General features: G+C 39.2%; 1 long non-coding RNA gene across 2 annotated transcripts in view; it reads left to right on the forward strand.

Moving 5' to 3' along the window:
- The window catches only part of LOC311523920, a 100262-nt gene extending 92057 nt beyond the window's left edge, over positions 1-8205 (forward strand). For both annotated transcript variants that reach the window (XR_014712451.1, XR_014712452.1), the window contains one exon: positions 7517-8205. This is a non-coding gene — a long non-coding RNA (uncharacterized lncRNA). The remainder of the gene's footprint in view (positions 1-7516) is intronic.
- Positions 8206-15085: the final 6880 nt, after the last annotated feature.

Below are 15085 nucleotides of genomic sequence, written 5' to 3' on the forward strand. Positions count from 1 at the left end.
GGTCAGAAGTGTCTTTCCTTTCTTGACATGATTTCCTAAAATAGTCTCATGATAGGGAACCAGGCATCTCTCCTCTTCCCTTTCAGAGTCCAGGGAAAAATATTGGCCACAGTAATGCTATAATATGGTAATCACTAATTCATTTGTATTCACTGTTGTAGTGTTAGTCATAATGAACTCATTTGGCTCAATATCAAGCCAAGAGGGGATAATAGATCTGTGGCAATCGGCATTAATGGGGATTCACACATCTTTCATTTCAAATGGTTATATTCCTTAATTAGCATCAAAGCAACTTATAGAGTCTCTCTGGTTTTAATATGAATAAAAGATTTAACAGGGTTGGACATAACTTGTCCTAGTGATTTTTGGGGGTGCTTATTTACATCATTAGGCTTGTAAGTCACTTGTGCTGAACAGTGGTAGTGGTAACAGATGCTGAAAGGGCATTCTGCATCTGACCAATCAGGTGTTGGCCCTTATTAAGTCTTGTCCTGAGCCTGTCATCCCTCCACCAGCCCAGAGCGTCTCTGTTCATTCTTCATAATAACCCAAGCATTGCATTAATAGACTTTTATCTTAAGCAAGTTAAGAAATCTGAGTAACACCTTTGTCATACCGGAGTATCCTCCTTGTGAACTGGGCACAGAGGGGACCATCCACAGATGGATCTCTCCATTTTGAGTTGAAGGGGATGTGGTCACCTCTGTGGTACCACCCTGTGTGGCTCCCCCCAGACAAGGAGAAGGCCTTTCTTTGGGGTCTGAGCAGGAACAGGGTGGAGACTGGATAGGCCTAGGAAGTGGCATGGGGTGGCCAAGCCAGGGTGTATTTTGTCCACCTCCCAGCTCCATACGGAATCCTGGAGGAGAGACTCTCCACACAGAGGTCCATAAAGCAGGTTTGGCCAGGGGGAGTCCTAGCTGGTGCAGTTTAGACCTGGGGGAGGAACCATCAGAGACATAAGTTTAGGGGCAACTACATGGCTTTTTCCACCATAGGGACAAGTCCCTCTCCTGAGTGGAAAGAGGTGGAGAAAGCCTCCTCTACAGCCCCACCCCATATGTTTTTCCATGGGAGGGGTACTCTGGGGCATCCATTATTTGGCTTGGACAATGATCTCTGTGCTAGACGCAAAGCAGAGACTTCCTGCCCCAAAGAACTTACATAAGAACAGCCATACTGGGTCAGACCAATGGTCCATCTAGCCCAGTATCCTGTCTTCTGACAGTTGCCATTGTGAGATGCTTCAGGGGGAATGAACAGAACAGGGCAATTATTGAGTGATTCATCCCTGTCATGTAGTCCCAGTTTCTGGCAGTCCGATGTTAAGGTACACCCAGAGCATGGGGTTGCATCCCTGACCACCTTGGCTAACAGCCATTGATGGACCTATCCTCCATGAACTTATCTAATTCCTCTTGAACCCAGTTAGACTTTTGGCCTTCACAACGTCCCCGGCAACAAGTTCCACAAGTTGATTGTGCACTGTGTGAAGACGTACTTCCTTATGTTTTAACCTGATGCCTGTTCATTTCTTTGGGTGACCCCTGGTTCATGTGTTATGTGAAGTGGCACATAACACATTCGTATTTAATTTCTTCACACCAATCATGATTGTATAGACCTCTATCATATCCCCCTTCGCCATCTCTTTCATAAACTGAACAGTCCCCGTTTTTTTAATCTTCCCTCATATGGAAGCTGTTCCATACCCTTAATGATTTTTGTTTCCATGCTTTGTTCTAATTCTAATATCTTTTTTGAGATAGGGCAATCATAACTGCACACAGTATTCAAGGTGTGGGCATACTGTGGATTTATGTAGTGGCATTATATTTTCCGTCGTCTTATCTATCCTTTACCTAATGGTTCTTAACACTGCTAGCTTTTTGTTTTTTTACTGCTGCTGCACATTGAGTGGATGTTTTCAGAGAACTATCCACAATGACTCCAAGATCTTTCTTAAGTGGTAACAGCTATGTGTAGTTGGGATTATGTTCTCAAGTGAAAAGTAATGCACTGATCAACACTAAATTTCAGCTGGCATTTTGTTGCCCAGCAACCCACCTTTTCAGATCCTTTTGTAACTGTCACACTGCCTGGAGTGGCTCATGACTGTGAGTGCCAACCTCAGGGCAGACTGTCAAAAGGCAGGGAAGAAACCCCAGATTGGTTGTATGTTCTAGAATTAGATTTCACCAACCCAGTAACAAGTGTGAACTCCTAAAGCACTCCAACAGTCTTACCATGGTGTCAGGGAGTCCCCTTGGACATTCCATCTACCTTGCCACTTAGGCAAGTTGGACTATGTGATAGATGAATCACTTACACCAAAAATCACAACAATATTCAGGTTACTCCCAGTCCCAAAGGAGCAGTCACTTACCCAGGTCAAATGTGCTCAGATCTCAAACCAAAGACAATGCCTGTAGCCAATCCTGTAATTAACTAAAGGTTTCTTAACTAAGAAAAGAGATCAGAGTTATTTACAAGATTGAAGCAGGTAAGCATACACACAACTGAGCATACACATACAATCTTAAATTCAAAAGCCAATAGAAGCTTCTATAATAAAAACTTGCTTATGTCCTTTGGGGCCAAGCCAAGCAGCTTGTGGGATCTCTTGCCTTTGTCTAGGAATCTTTTCCCCTCAGAGTTCAGACAGCATAAAGAGACCCAGTTTCTCCTTGTCAGAGATTTTTATCACCCTTGAATCCAAGCTGATGGGACAAGTGCTACATGTAACCTGTGTGTGTGTGGCAATGGACAAAATCTTTATTCCACAATGGCCCACTTGGATTCAATATTCCTTCCTGATTGGCAGGAGGTAGGTCACCCTAAGACGTGCTAATATTTCACATTTGGTAATGCTTCTCCCCTGACTGGGGGGAATTTACAGTCTTAACAAACACTTTTATAGTTACAGAGCAAACATTTACACATTACCTTATAACATGGGATATAAATATTATAAATAGGATTTATGGAATGCCTGTAGGATGCAGCATGTATTAAGTCTAAACACTAGGGCTGTCAAACTATTGAATTAATTGCACTGTTAAACATTAATAGAATACTGTTTAAATATTTCTTGATGTTTTCTACATTTTCAAATATATTTATTTCAATTACAACACAGAATACAAAGTGTACAGTGCTCACTTTATATTTATTTTTGATTACAAGTATTTGCACTGTAAAAAAACAAAGTATTTTTCAATTCACCCAATACAAGTACTGTAGTGCAATCACTTTACCATGAAAGTTGAACTTACAAATGTAGAATTTGTAGAAAAAAACTGATTTTTTGAATGCAATCTAAAATTTTAGAGGCTGCAAGTCCACTCAGTCCTGCTTGTTCAGCCAATCACTAAGAGAAACACTGTTGTAGCCAGTGTTGCAAGATATTTACATGCCAGATGTCCTAAAGATTCATATGTCCCTTCGTGCTTCAATCACCATTCCAGGGCACATGGGTCCATGCTGATGATGGGTTCTGTTTGATAAGAATCCAAAGCAGTATGGACTGATGTATGTTCATTTTCTTTATCTGAGTCAGATGCCACTAGCAGCAGAATGTTTTTCTTTTTTGGTGGTTCGGGTTCTGTAGTTTCCGCATCAGAGTGTTGCTCTTTTAAGATGTCTGTTTAGCACATCTGGCACATAAATACCTTGCAGTGCCGGCTACAAAAGTGACAAGCAAATGCCTGTTCTCACTTTCTGGTGACATTGTAAATAAGAAGAGGGCAGCATAATCTCCTGTAAATGTAAACAAATTTGTCTCTTAGTGATTTGCTGAAAAAGAAGTAGGACTGAGTGGACTTGTAGGCTCTGAAGTTTTACATTGTTTTGTTTTTGCGTGCAGGTATGTAACAAAAAAAATCTACATTTGTAAGTTGCATTTTCACAACAGATTGTAATACAGTACTTGTATGAGGTGAATTGAGAAAAATACTATTTTTACAGTGCAAATATTTAATCAAAAATATTCACTTTGATTTCAGTTACAATGCAGAATACAATATATATGAAAATGTATAAAACCATCCACAATATTTTATAAATTACAATTGGTATTCTATTGTTTAACAGCACAATTAAAACTGCCATTAAGCATGATAGATTTTTTTAAATTGCAATTTTTTTGAGTTAATCGCATGAGTTAACTGTGATTAATTGACAGCCCTACTAACCATTAAATACACTGTTATAACTCTAGTATCTATTTTTGCTAATGTTAACACACACAAGCCAGACTGGTTTCCAACTATGCATTTGTAAGTGTTCAGTGATACCTAGGGACCATGGCATGAGCTGGCACTTGGCCTGCCAGTATCACAGTAACTCTTTGCAGTCTGCTTGAATTTAACTATCTTGAGTAATTTTGTATTGTTTGCAAATTTTGCCACCTCACTGTTTACCCCATTTTCCGGATCATTTATGAATGTGTTAAACAGCACTGGTCAGTACAGATCCTTGGGGACACTGCTATTTACCTCTCTCCACTGTGAAAACTGACCATTTATTCCTACTCTTTGTTTTAACCAGTTACTGATCCATGAGAGGACCTTCACTCTTATCCCATGACTGCTTAGTTTCCTTAAGAGCCTTTGGTGTGGGACCTTGTCATTGCAATATCATTGTCTTCCTTCTCATTTTCAGCCTTTAACTTAGATGTTGAATCCTTTGCAGTATTGCAATATAGGGTATGGAGTGAATAATTTTTTGTGCTGTTCCCTCCTACTCTACAGGCTTCCACTACCACAAAAATTGGTTTTTGCCAGCAGAGCTGAGTGAATAATTTGCAGTTTCATATTTGTTTGAGATATTTCCCCTCTTCCTCTGTTCATTATTTGTCCATGAACAGATTGATTTTCTTGAATTTATGTTTGAAAATATGTGCAGAATAATTTCAGCAAGTTGTTCTGTCTGTAGATCATTTGGAACAATTTGTTGTCTGAATTCAGTATTTGACATTTGTGCTGCATATGTTAGTTTGGATTGGACTTTCATCTCGTGGTATATTTCTGCTTCCTACTTGTGTGAGCAGAACTCTCTAGAATTCAGTACTCACTTAAGCAGATGTTTCTGAGAACACTTCCATGAGTAAACTCATTTTGCTAAAAGATTTATGGAAAACTAATACAAAAAGGGTTTGAACGCACTTCAAGTTGTTTAAAACCTCAAATATCAACCAAAACTTTTTTGCAGTCTTCATCCAGGTATAGTTACCCCAACCCCACCCCGCCACATATATCTTCCCACGTCTAAAGAGATTATCTAGACAATTCACATCTTGAATCTGTTTGCAATCATGGCTTCTTCTGTCTCATCTCAATTAACTATAATTTCAGTGTCTTACAAGAGTTGATGTGACTTGCAGGAAATATGAGACACAAGGTGGTCAGGTTCCAAATGATGACCAAAGCTATGCACACTTTCAGCATAGGGGGCTATTTAGTCTCTAGAAATATTTCCAGGACCCCACTGACTATTGCTAAATCTTAATGAAAGTTTTGTAGTTTTAATTTTATGTAATTTCTTAGGGGCTAGATCCAGTTCCTGTTGAAGTCAATGGAAAGATTCCCATTGTATTCAGCAGCAGCTCAGTCAGGCTCTAACTGCAGAAATTGATTATCCCGAAGTTCTTTCCATCTAAAGATAAAGTATTTACCTCTTTGAGAGCAGTTTAAAACAGTGATTGTAACGTCTACAGGGGTTTGCATGCTTCATCATGAGACCCCTTTAAAAGAGGGTATTGGAATGGGTATACAATGTGGAAATGTAATTAAGAAGCCATCCCAAATACACAATGCAACCATAACCAATATTCAGATCATAGGGAGGATTTCAGATATAAGGATTTGCCTTTCTTAAGTCATTTAAGGCATAAATTCCCAAACTGAGATCCATGGATAATTGTTGTGCAGAGAACGGGCTGATCATATGGAGCTGGTTCCCCATCCTTGTTTCTGGCTGCTAATCTGCATTAGAAAATTACAAATTCACTACACACCTTATTTTTCAAAGTAAGAAATTGCTGTAACTGCCACAGAGATTTTCTGTGATTCTGAAGGGGAGAGGCGGTGGTCCACATGCTCATGGATTGGCAAGGAGGGGTTTTTTGGGATCATGAGTGGGAGGGAAGGTGTGAGAGACCATCTCTCTATTTACATGGTGTCCACACTATGATTTCAGAGAACCTGGGCAAATCTCAGCAATGAATCTGAGATCTGTGAAACAGACAAATTTCATAATGTAGGTTCAGTCTGTGTGGGTTTTTGCAAACTGATTTTCACTTTGAGATATTGGGGTCAAATATCTAAATCTTAAACAGTTAAAATTACTGAGTTTAGAACTGGTGAAAATTTTCCAAACCTTGGTTTGACACCCTTCCCCCCCCCCCCATTTTTTTTAATTGTGTTAGGACTGGTATAAAAAAATCAAAGATTTTTTGCAAGAAATTCAAGAAAAGTTCTGGTGTTCAATCAGCTGTAACTGAGAGTTGCCTGGTTTTGCATCTTTGCATCATACCCATGCAAAACCTCTAATTTCAACAAGGTATCTATGCAAACCAGAAGTTAGTTCAGCTTCAATCAAAAGATTTGTGAAACTTTTAGCAAGACCATTTAACTAATCTGTTCTGAATGTTACATGAATCAGTGCAGGAGAACAGACTTAATGCACTTCACTCATGTGCCCCAGGCAATCGCCTTTCTAGTAACTTCTGCTACTACTCCAGTAAACTCTTCTGAGACGAACTGAGAGGTGAAATCTCTCTCTCTCACACTCACACTCTCACTCACACACAGCAAGTCTATTATATAAAGGAAATATTGGTGCTAATGATCACTAGACATTACCAGTTATTCTTGATGGTAGCTCCTATTTCTTAAAGGCACACAAACAGCCAGGAGTTCAGAACAGTATCTTCTATTGCGCTCCTGTTCTGGGATATGGTTGGGGTGGGGAAGGGAGTACACTTTAAGGGAACTCAGATTTTAAGAGAGATGCAATTTGTCTTGTTCTATAATAATTTTTTTCTGCAAATGTGACCATTGTCAATGTTTGACAAGGTGTATGCCAGAGGCTAAAGAAAAGCTACTTCTGAGAAATTACTATTTTATAGACATAGGTTTTAGAGTAGCAGCTGTGTTAGTCTGTATTCACAAAAAGAAAAGGAGTACTTGTGGCACCTTAGAGACGAACCAATTTATTGGAGCATAAGCTTTCGTGAGCTACAGCTCACTTCATGAAGTGAGCTGTAGCTCACAAAAGCTTATGCTCCAATAAATTGGTTCGTCTCTAAGGTGCCACAAGTACTCCTTTTCTTTTTATTCTATATACATGTGGATTTTACACCCTTCACCCCAAACTGAAAATTCCTCCATAACCTGCAAAGATGAGTGCTTGTTTGAATGATCTGTCGCAATAGGCGTTTGCTCGGGCAATTTAATTTCTGCTTTTCAGACCTGTACAAGTTTTTATTAATTTATTTTCTCTTTTTGTTTAGGTCACCAGCCATTGTTTTCTCCATTTGGTTCTCAACCGTTCATTGAAGCCAATTTCCACATACCCATTTTAGGCACCTCTGTGCCAAATTTGAGCACCTATATTTAGTGCCCAAATTTAAAAAAAAGTCTCCATGTGCACAGGATGTGTGTGCCACTGCACAGCCAGAAAGTCTGAATATTAATTTAACTTAAATTGGTGAGCCACATTTTTCTACTTTCCCAGCTAAGGTATGTTCCTGAGTGACCTCCAGCCAGAACGGGTTCTCAGCTGATAAGAAAAAGTTATAAAACTGGCATCCCCAAATGAGTTATCAGGTAGCAACACTGAGCCATAACACAGTTAACAAACACCATCCATTTCATGGCTTGGATTGTAAGTTCACCATTTAACAGTAATAATTTCAAATTCAATGACTGCATGGAAGCAGAATTGCTTGGGGCTCAAGATTTGAGTCTCATCAATTAGCATAAGGCCAGAAGGTGAAGCCAAATGATCTGATTAGCTCATAAGAATTCTCTGTTGGCTGTGATACAGTACAGTTAGGCCTGAAAATCCCTGAGTAATTTGTAAGAGATATGTGTAAAATCACAATAAGGCATTCTAATGTGAGAACTATATTGTATTTGCATCTAATTTTGGTGGGGTAGCACTCTGCCAACACTCTAAGTAGGAATTAATAAAATACAATTCATGCCCTATCATGTCATATTGCTGGTCTTTCTGAGTGAGATTTTTTTTATCACTTTGCTCATAAATCTAGTCCCTCTAGACAGGAAAATTATTATGAAGCAGAATAATAATAGCTTACATTTCAGAGGACTGCCCACCTTTTCCTCCACATTAAGCAGATCAAGCTGGGCCTATTCTCCTCTATTCTGGTGTTAAAATGTTTTATGTTTGGCAGTGACAAATGAAATCAACACTTCTATTCAATTATTTAGTTTCCCAAAGCAATGTTGTACTTGTATCCATCTTCTAAGAACTATTAGTACTATGCATAAAGGGCTGAACTCCAATAGTAAGGACAAATCTTTATACCTACATTGAGCAGGTTACATTTTACAAATACCTAAATGTCAAATTCAGTCATTCCACATAGCTAAAAGAAAGAGTCTATGGGCCTGATCCAAAGCCCGCTGCAACCAGTGTGGGGTCTTTCCATTAACTGTGTCTGGCTTTGGTTCCAGCCCCATGTCCACTGTAAGACTTCTTTAGGAGTATATCCCCTCTACGCTCCAGACCAACAGGTTTGAAATTGATGGGAGCTAGTCACCTAAATATTTTTGAGGATCTGGGCCTACATACTTACCATATGTTGGTATGTGTCCCCATGTTCCTATCTACCCACATTTCCATTGGTGCTGATAATGCATACTTTAAAGTATTAGAGAATTCTATAGCCCACACTGAATATACACACAGCAAGGTAAAGGTACCAGATAGCACATTCCTACTAAGGGTGGTGGTCGGGTTAGTTTTATAAACCAAGTCTGTATTTAAATAAAAATATAGAAAACTTTAAAGTATGAATAACCAATTATTTTAAAAAAAATAGTATACATGGGTTTCTAGGTCAAGATTTTAAAAACAGCATCTCTGAATTTATACCCTCAATGCTGCAATGTCCAGGCTTTGTAATCTTTTTGGCATGGGTAATTCTGTCTACACAAAGTAAAAGGCTGAGATATGGCCACTTTGGAAAATTGGCCCAGAAGCTAATTTAAAAAAAAAATTCCACTATAAGTGGACTTCAAACATAATAGCATGTTATAGTTGCGCTTTGCTCATAGTTCTTAACACCTAATTAAATAAAAGGGCAATTAATTCAAAGGAGCAAAGCAATAGATTCATCTTGTACTTCCCATGTTTAGCTGGATTTCCACTTCCCCTCATGATTAAATTAAACGTCTTATTTGACTGACTGATACTTAGGAATTTATAGATGGCAGAAATTATGATACGGTGGTATGTACAGTATTTTAAGAATCAGCTAGAGAATTGCTTCTCTCCTTCTCTCACGCCACCCGCTTGCCTCTGTTATATAAACATTTTTAAAAAGTGTTTAATCTAATTGTTAAAGAATAGCATATGTGAAGAGTAGTAATCTAGCAATGTGAAACATATCATGAGTCCAGGGGAATAAAATATAAGTAGCCTATTTTCTTTCAACACAAGAGAGGAAAAGCACTTGGATTGAAAAAATAAATTAAATCTACTGTACATGATTCTGTCTTAGTGTTCATACTCAGAAACTGCATATCGAATTGCATTTATACCTCTCTGAGGGCTGCAATCCAAAATAGAAACAGCATAGACTCAAAAAGCAGTGTTTCCAGCTTGATTAGTCAGAATCCATGGATATAATTTAAGTAACAGCATTGTCTGCAAATTCATATGCTGTTTCCTACCTGTGGCTCACATCTACCTATCACAAAAAGGAGCTGTTTGTTAAATTGCATTGCACTGTGCTGTGCTTCACTGGATCAAGTGATGTGACTTAGTGCAAAATAAAGTACACTGTACACCACGTATCCTTATTCTATGGGGCAGATATAATCTCTGTAATTATACTATAACCACATGGTAAATACCACGTAAATACATAGTAACTGCATGTTTCTGCAGCTTACTTGTTAATTATGCTTTGTTACCAAGTAGTTCAAAGATAAATTACCATGGAACTTGCAGCTTTTAGCTGTTTGAGGGATCCTAACTTTAGAAACCTGTATAATAAAGTAGTTCATACAGCTGCATTGTTTTTTATCCATTGTCCACTGGAATGGGGAAGGGACATAGTCCACTTATTTCCCCCCAAACCACCAGAGATTCAGTGCAGCTACCTTATTGGGTATCTCTAGTCATGTCTTTGTGGTATGCTTGAGATGCAAAGCTACTGGAAATTTCTACTTGGAGGTCTGGAGAAGTTCAGCAAACTCCTTCTAACGAATGTACCTATCTCAGTTTGAAAACTCTATTAGTCATCTTATGAAAATATCATCTTGGAAATCATTCACACCTATGCAATGAGACTACCCTTTTCTGACACAAGATTCAATTATGCAGGCTCACAGGAAGAAATCATGGTCCCATTGACTTCAACGACGCTAGCATTTCACCCATGAGGTTGACTATCAAGCAGTTCTTTAAACTGCCTATATTCATTTACACAGAAATAGACAAAGAGGTATAAGTATATCAGGTAGCCCACCTCAACTCTACTCTGTGGCCAGAGTTACGCTTATTCCTCCATTTGTAGACTATACTTTATAATTTAATGTTTTAATGGTATTTGTTTAACCTAGAGAAATTTGCTCTCCCCAAGGTGAATCTTTCTTCTGAGCTATGATTTTGTAATGGTTGGCTGGCTTGTCCTCTGGTATAAGGCTAATGCTTGAACTCCATGACTGTTTCTCTTTTCCCATTTCATTACATTCATGAGTCCATGTTGAACCTGCAAAGGGCTGTTGATGGGTAAAACTGCTGCTTCAAATTTGAGAGATTATTCAGAATTAATCTCCTCCTTGGCAACAGATACTAAAGTTTTGGGTTATTTATGCCACAGAATTTAAGCTTTAAACCATCCACCAGCTGATTTAACAGTAACAGACTTTTTAAAGACCTATTTTATATTAACCTATTGCAAGGAAGAAATTTCCTTTTCACTGAAAATTTTAGTGTCTCGATATATTAAGTTTTCAATACTGATAGGAATGGTAGGCCGCTTACAGCTTGAGGTTTTAAATAACATTTCTTCTTATTTATTATTTGTTTCATCATAGTGCCTAGGAGCTATAGTCACGGATGAGGAAGCCATTATGCTACATACTGTACAAAGACAGAGCAAAGAGATGGTGCGTGCCCCAAAGAGCTTGCAATCTAAGGACAAGACAGATGGGAGCATAACAGGAAACAATGAGACATTCTGGGCCAGCATGATAGGCTGTGGTATCAGTGCCCCAGTATTGTGAACAATAGTCTAGTTTTTTGTAGGCATCATGGAAAAGGAGAGATTTGAAGAAGGCTAGTGAGGTATCTTTGCGGATGTTTACAGGGAGTGCTCACAAGTGCAAGAGGCCGCATGGGAGAAAGCGTGAAGGCATGTGTTTGAAAACTTTACAAGTGGATGATGGAGGCTGGCATCATGGGCTGATTGGAGACAGGTGTTGACTTCTTCATCGTGAATGACAGATGATAGCGTGGGGATAGGCTGTGAAGGGCTTTTAAAGTGAGGACAAATAGCTTATATTTGATGTGATAACAAAGTGAGACAGTGAAGTGATGGAAAGAGAGGGGTGGCATTGCAAAGTGACAGGTTAGGAAAATGCATTCTGAATGGGTATGAGCAGGGCAAGATGGCATTTGTCAAAGCCAGAGAAAAGAAGGTTGCAGTAATTGAGATGTGAGATGGTAAGAGCCTGGATGAGTTTTAGCTGTGTGGTTGGATAGGAAAGGCCACATCTTAGAGATGTTATGCAGAAAGAATCAGCAAGTTTTGGACTTAGCCTGGATGTGAGGTCCTAAAGAGAGGTCTGAGTTGAAGATGAACAGTCAGATTACAGGCCTGAGTGACAGGCAGGAGATGGTGTTGTCCACTGTCATTAAGAAAGATGTTAACAGGGATGGTTTGGGAGGGAAGATTAAGAATTCTGTTTTAGTCCTGTTGAGCTTGAGCTGATGGCTAGACATCCACAAGGAGATATCAGAGACAGAGGCTGAGATTTTAGTTCAGACAGAAAGAGACAGGTCTGGAGTAAAGAGATTTGTGAGCCATCAGCATAGAGATGGTAATTTAAACTTGTTGATGACATTACCCAGAGATGAGATTTAGAAGGGGACCAAGGACAGAGCCCTGTGGAACCCGCCCCGAAAGTTGGAGGGGAGATGAGGAGGATCCTCTGAAGGGCACACTGAAGGAGTGATTAGAGAGGTTGGAGGAGAACCAGGAGAGGACAGAGTCATGGAAACCAAAGGAGGATGAGATATCAAAAAGAAAAGTAAGGCTGATGGTGTTGAAGGTGGCTGGCAGGTTGAGGATGATGAAGATGGAGTACTGGTTCTAAGATTTGGCTAGGAAGAGGTCATTAGAGACTTTTGCAAGAGCATTTTTAGTGGAGTGCAAGGGGCAGAAGCCAGACTGGAGAGGTCTAGGATGGAGCTGGAGGAGAACTCCAGACAGTGATTGTAAAGTGTTCAGTGATCTTAGAGATGAAAGGGAGAAGGGTGATGGATGGTAATGGGACAGGCAAGTGGGGTAAAGACGATATTTTTTAAGATAGGAGAATCTAAAGAATAGTGGTATTATGAGGGGAAGGAGCCAGAGCATAGTGAGCAGTTAAGCAGAAAAGTAAGGAAGTAGATGAGAGGGGTGATCAGGAAATGGGATGGGAAGGGATCACTGGGGCATGTTAGAGGGGCTAGAGGAAGAGAGCAGCTGAGAAACTTTGGCATCTGTGACACAGGAAAAGGAAGAGAAAATTGTAGGAGTGGAAAGGGGGAGAGAAGTTCACATTGTACATTGACAATTTTCTCTTGGAAGTAGAGCTAGGGGACATTTTCTCAGTGAATAGTTTGTCCCAAAATTCAGTTGTAGGCTGACCAAAACTGTTTGTGAATTCAGGTCAAATTCTGTGAATAATTTTTTTTTTTTTTTTGGTCAAAGAGGGTGGGGGAAGAGAATTGCAAAAAGTAAAAATATTTTGACATTTTCTAAATTAAATATTTTGACTTTTGGTTTTAAAATATTTTGTTTAGAAATTTAGATTTAACCAAAACACCCCCAAAAAGAGTAAGCCGCCTCCTCTGAAAACTAAACAACATTTTTAATTTCAGGTCAATGTGAAATATTTTTTTTTTAAATTTTAGCAAGAACAAATTTAAATTATTTTGTTTCATGTCAACCCAAATCTTTGTTTGGCCACTGAACTGAAAAATCAATTATTCCTCCAGCTCGCGTGGAAGAAATCAGTGAGATGCTATGTAGAGAGAAAAGTGGAAGTTGGAGGAGGGGAAGGGTTTGAGGGTGAGTCAAAAGCGCTAACCCAGGAACCAATTCCGTTAACAAACCCCGTTGCCTACTCTGTCCCCATATCTACTCTAGCGACACCATCAGAGGACCCAAACACATCAGTCAGACCATCAGGGGCTCATTCACCTGCACATCTACCAATGTAATATATGCCATCATGTGTCAGCAATGCCCCTCTGCCATGTACATTGGCCAAACCCTACAGTCTCTATGTAAAAGAATAAATGGAAACAAATCAGACATCAGGAATGGCAACATACAAAAGCCACTAGGAGAACACTTCAATCTCCTTGGACATTCTATAACAGATTTAAAAGTAGCCATCCTTCAACAGAAAAACTTCAAAAACAGACTTCAAAGAGAAACTGCAGAGCTACAATTCATTTGCAAACTTAACATTAATTTGGGCTTGAATAGTGACTGGGAGTGGCTGGCTCACTACAAAAGCAATTTTCCCTCTCTTGGTATTGACACCTCCTCATCAATTATTGGGAATGGACCACATCCACCCTGACTGAATTGGCCTTGTCAGTGCTGGTTCTCCACTTGTAAGGTAACTCCCTTCTCTTCATGTGTCGGTATATTTATGCCTGTTTCTGTAATTTTCACCCCATGCATCTGAAGAAGTGAGGTTTTTTTATCCACGAAAGCTCATGCCCAAATAAATCTGTTAGTCTGTAAGGTGTCACCGGACTCCTCGTTTTTGTGGATACAGACTAACTTGGCTACCCCTTTGAGAAAAGGTTGATGGGATTCAATTAAATTGAAGTAGAATTGTTTAACTAGGAAGGAGGAGAGAACAAATTTATAGTGGAGGAAGTAAAGTTCTTCATGCTGTAACATCTTCTAATATTTATGATCCAATGTGTATTAGCTGTCCTTGAACAGTGAACACATTAGACGTGATAATTGCTGAGGTCTAGGTGTTTTTTTCCCAGAGGCTACTCAGCTCTTCAGTGAGAACTTCATCATACACAGAATCTAACAATATGCTTGTCATTTTTAATAGCAAAATTGTTTTGCAAGTAACCATTATATGGGTTTAGAATGAAGAGGGGCTATACATTCTCAACTCCTCACTTGGTGGGATGAATAGTGCAAATTGAGGCAGGTTAATCCTGTAGTTAGGGTTGCTACTGACTTGTCTTCGGAGAGATCCTGGTTTGGATGGGAATACACTGTTCCTGGTTTACCCAGTTTTAAAAGTGTTTTTATTCCCTCATTAATCCCAGTAAAGCACCAGAGAAACACAGGAAACTGACAGAAATTCTTAGAACTTTTATAATTGCACAGAGAAGAGCCATCTTAGTAATAGAATTTGCATTTCACTTTTTCTTCACACTTGGGAACCTGATCTTACTTCTATAGAAGTCCATGGCAAGATTCCCACTGACTTCAATAGTAGAAGAATCTGGCTCTAGTAACAGTGATGCAAGCTTATAATTCCTCTAATGCAAATGCAGGCTAAACCTAGTGAATGGAGAACATACACATTAATAACTGTTTTAGAGGGACATGGTTCCTCTGAAACGCATGATGTTT

Source organism: Lepidochelys olivacea (assembly GCF_965140295.1).
Source record: "Lepidochelys olivacea isolate rLepOli2 genome assembly, chromosome: 7".
Taxonomy (NCBI): Eukaryota; Metazoa; Chordata; order Testudines; family Cheloniidae; genus Lepidochelys; species Lepidochelys olivacea.